This window comes from Rhagoletis zephyria, unplaced genomic scaffold, assembly GCF_001687245.7.
Source record: "Rhagoletis zephyria isolate East Lansing unplaced genomic scaffold, Rhagoletis_zephyria_1.1 Rzeph_scaffold_00456, whole genome shotgun sequence".
Taxonomy (NCBI): Eukaryota; Metazoa; Arthropoda; class Insecta; order Diptera; family Tephritidae; genus Rhagoletis; species Rhagoletis zephyria.
In genome coordinates, this window is record NW_016157540.1 from 165,437 (window position 1) to 168,967 (window position 3,531).

At 40.8% G+C, this 3,531-nt stretch overlaps 1 long non-coding RNA gene across 1 annotated transcript in view; it reads left to right on the forward strand.

The window, feature by feature from the left end:
- The window catches only part of LOC108359768 (uncharacterized), an 8,626-nt gene extending 5,836 nt beyond the window's left edge, over nucleotides 1–2,790 (forward strand). The window contains exon 3 of the long non-coding RNA XR_001846988.1: nucleotides 2,779–2,790. This is a non-coding gene — a long non-coding RNA (uncharacterized LOC108359768). The remainder of the gene's footprint in view (nucleotides 1–2,778) is intronic.
- The last annotated feature ends 741 nt before the right edge of the window (nucleotides 2,791–3,531 follow it).

A 3,531-nucleotide genomic window follows, 5' to 3' on the forward strand; every position in this document is an offset into this window, starting at 1 on the left:
AATATTCAGTCTTTTGCCAGGCTCTTAGCTCGTTACTACCGCATATGCGGAGCAAATAAAGTTACGATCAAAATAGATATCAAACCTACATAGTAGGTAGTGTTATTATTTATTCGGAACCCGAAAAGTATAACTGGCGCCCATCGGTGGGCCACGCGCGGTTTTAAAATATCCTTGTTAAAGGACAAATCGTGACGTGGTTGTGGGTTCGGACCCACCAACAATTCCAAACTTTATTGAAGACGAGAGGATCGGACATCTGGAGCAGCCAAACTTTCTCGGCCAAGGGACCAGCAGCAGCTAACTGACAATTAACTGGGAACACCGTAGATTGAATAAGAAAATGCTTGTAAGTAAAGTGCCCGACCTCCAAACAAATTAAGCAAGTGAATTTTAATAGGAAAGTGATTGTAATTGCAAATTAAAGAATTTAGAATTTTATTAAAAACTTTATCGTCTGTGAAGCCAACTAGCTAAGCACGAAGGCTCGCTGTATTTGTTAATTAAATTGAGAAATATAAGTAATAAATTGTAAACTTAAATATGGATGAAATGCAACTTCGTGCAGTGGTCAGTGCCGCCGTAAGAGTGGCTACTGAACAGACTAAAAAAGATTTTCAGACTGTGATCGACGAAATGACGGAGAGACTTTCAAGGATAGAGACACCGACGAAAGTGGAAGAGTACCAAGAAATTGCATTTGATTCCAATATTGAATGCAACGTTTCATTAGATGTAGTCAAGTCATTGCCAGAATTTTCTGGTGACCAGAATAGATACGTATCGTGGCGTCAGGCGGCTCATGCCGCTTAAAAAATTTTCGAATGCTATCCTGGGAGTTGCAAACACTACCAGGCCGTGGCAATTATTCGTAACAAAGTTACCGGGCGAGCTGATTCTGTGCTCTCTTCGTTTAACACTGTTCTGAATTTTAAGGCTATTATAGCCCGACTTGACTTTTCTTACGCGGATAAAAAACCTATTCACGTTATTGAGCAGGAAATGTCCACGCTCCGTCAGGGAAGCCTGACAATCAATGACTTCTATGACGAAGTCGAAAAGAAATTGACCGCCATAACCAACAAAACTCTTATGACTTATGGAAGCCAGCGACAGGTGATAGATTCATTGATGGTTAAATATCGTCAAGACGCTCTCAGGGTTTTCATATCCGGTCTTAACAGACCATTATGTGATATCTTGTTTTCATCTAGACCGAAAGACATGCCAACAGCGCTAGCTCTAGCACAGGAATTGGAGTCAAATCAGGCTCGATCCATATTCGCCTCAAAATTTGCTGATAGTAAAAATTCAGATAATCGTGTGAACAGACCAACAAATATCAGGTCCTATCCTACTCCCAATAGCCCTCATTTTAGCAGATTAACAAGTGATCAGGCTCAACAAAAAGTTACTCCTATGGAGATTGATCCCAGCCTTTCTAAGCTCAGGCATCCTACCCAACAAGCATTGCCCTTCTCTCGTAATCGCCCGACCTACCCTTCAGGCAGGACTCCATTTGGGAATCCGCTCCCAACCAGTGCCACTGCCACGAATGCAAAGAGACCACACGGTAGCGACCAATTTAATTACAATAAGTTACAACGAATCAATACCCTAAACCAGTGCGCGAATGATGACGTTGAAGGAGCCTACACAGATTCTGATGCTTATGACGAAAAGGTGTCAGACGAGGGAGCTTACAATCGTGATGACGTGGTACCGGAGGTACCAAGCGATGAAATAAATTTTTTAGAGTAACGTCCCTGCTACCATACGTTAGCAGGAAGTTCAAAGGAAAACCAGTAAAATTTTTAATCGACACTGGTGCCTCTAAAAACTATGTAAGAGATTGTGATTGGCAGGGTGTAAAAGCGTTAACATCTCCCTTCTTAGTGAAATCTATTCATGGCACCAATCGCGTTACGCGGAAGTACACTATTAATATTTTTAACACCAATTCTGAGTTTTTCCTCCTATCCACACTTGAAACATTCGACGGTATAATCGGTTATGACCTTTTACGCAAAATCGGTGCTAACCTTGACGTTAAGAAAGGCGTCCTTTCATACAAAACTGGTTCAGAAAATTTACAACATCTCCACTGTAAGGATGTTAACAATATTATACTGAAACCATACATTGACGAACTGAAAAGTAAGTATGCTGCAGTTTTCTCTAACCCCGAGGAATCCCTNTTTATACTGAAACCATACACTGACGAGCTGAAAAGTAAGTATGCTGCAGTTTTCTCTAACCCCGAGGAATCCCTTCCTTACAATACGAATATTGTGGCAACCATTAGAACAACAGACAATGAAGCAGTGTATTCGAAATCATATCCCTACCCAATGGCAGCGTCCGAATTCGTAAATAAAGAAATTGATAACCTTTTACGAAATGGCATTATCAGACCTTCCAGGTCTCCATACAATAGCCCTATATGGGTAGTCCCTAAAAAAGGATTATCCGAATCTGGTGAAAAGAAAATGCGAATGGTCATAGACTTTAAAAAACTCAACGAAAAGACTATCAATGATAGATACCCTATCCCTGACACTTCCGTTATATTAGCAAATTTGGGTAAATCCTCAATTTTCACAACAATAGACCTTAAATCTGGTTTCCACCAGATAAAATTAGCTGAAACAGACAGGGAGAAAACAGCATTTTCCATAAACAACGGAAAGTACGAGTTTTGTAGACTGCCGTTTTGGCTGAAAAATGCCCCTAGTGTTTTCCAGCGTGCCATCGATGATGTACTGAGGGAAGAAATAGGGAAAACATGTCACGTCTACATTGATGACATAATCGTATTTTCCCAGGATTATGAAACTCACTTCCACGACGTCAGCCGCGTCTTTCAGAAATTATATTTAGCAAATATGAGGGTTTCATTAGAGAAGACCCAATTCTTTAAAACCGAGGTAGAATTTCTCGGATTCGTAGTTTCCCAAAGCGGCATTAAAACGTCAAAAGACAAGGTTCAGGACATTGTAAATTATGAGGTTCCGCAGACACTTCGCGCGTTGCGATCTTTCCTCGGGTTATCAGGTTACTATAGGCGTTTCATTAAGGATTACGCATCAATAGCAAAACCGCTAACCAAATACTTACGAGGAGAAAACAGAACAGTGAGCCCCACACTTTCAAAAAAAAACCAATATTGAATTCGATGAAGAAGCTTACAGTGCTTTCAAGAAAATAAAAGACATTTTGTCATCCGAGGATGTGCTTCTCCTTTACCCCGATTATCAAAAACCTTTTGATTTAACAACGGACGCCTCCTCTCATGCCCTAGGAGCAGTTCTATCTCAAGGAGGCCGACCCATTACTATGATTTCCCGTACACTGACAAAAACCGAGGAGAATTACGCTACTAATGAGCGAGAATTACTCGCCATTGTTTGGGCTTTACAAAAGCTCAGAAACTACCGTTACGGTGCAAGGGACCTCAATATTTTTACTGACCACCAACCCTTGACCTTTTCAATTTCAGATAAGAACCCNCAGGAGAATTACGATACTAAT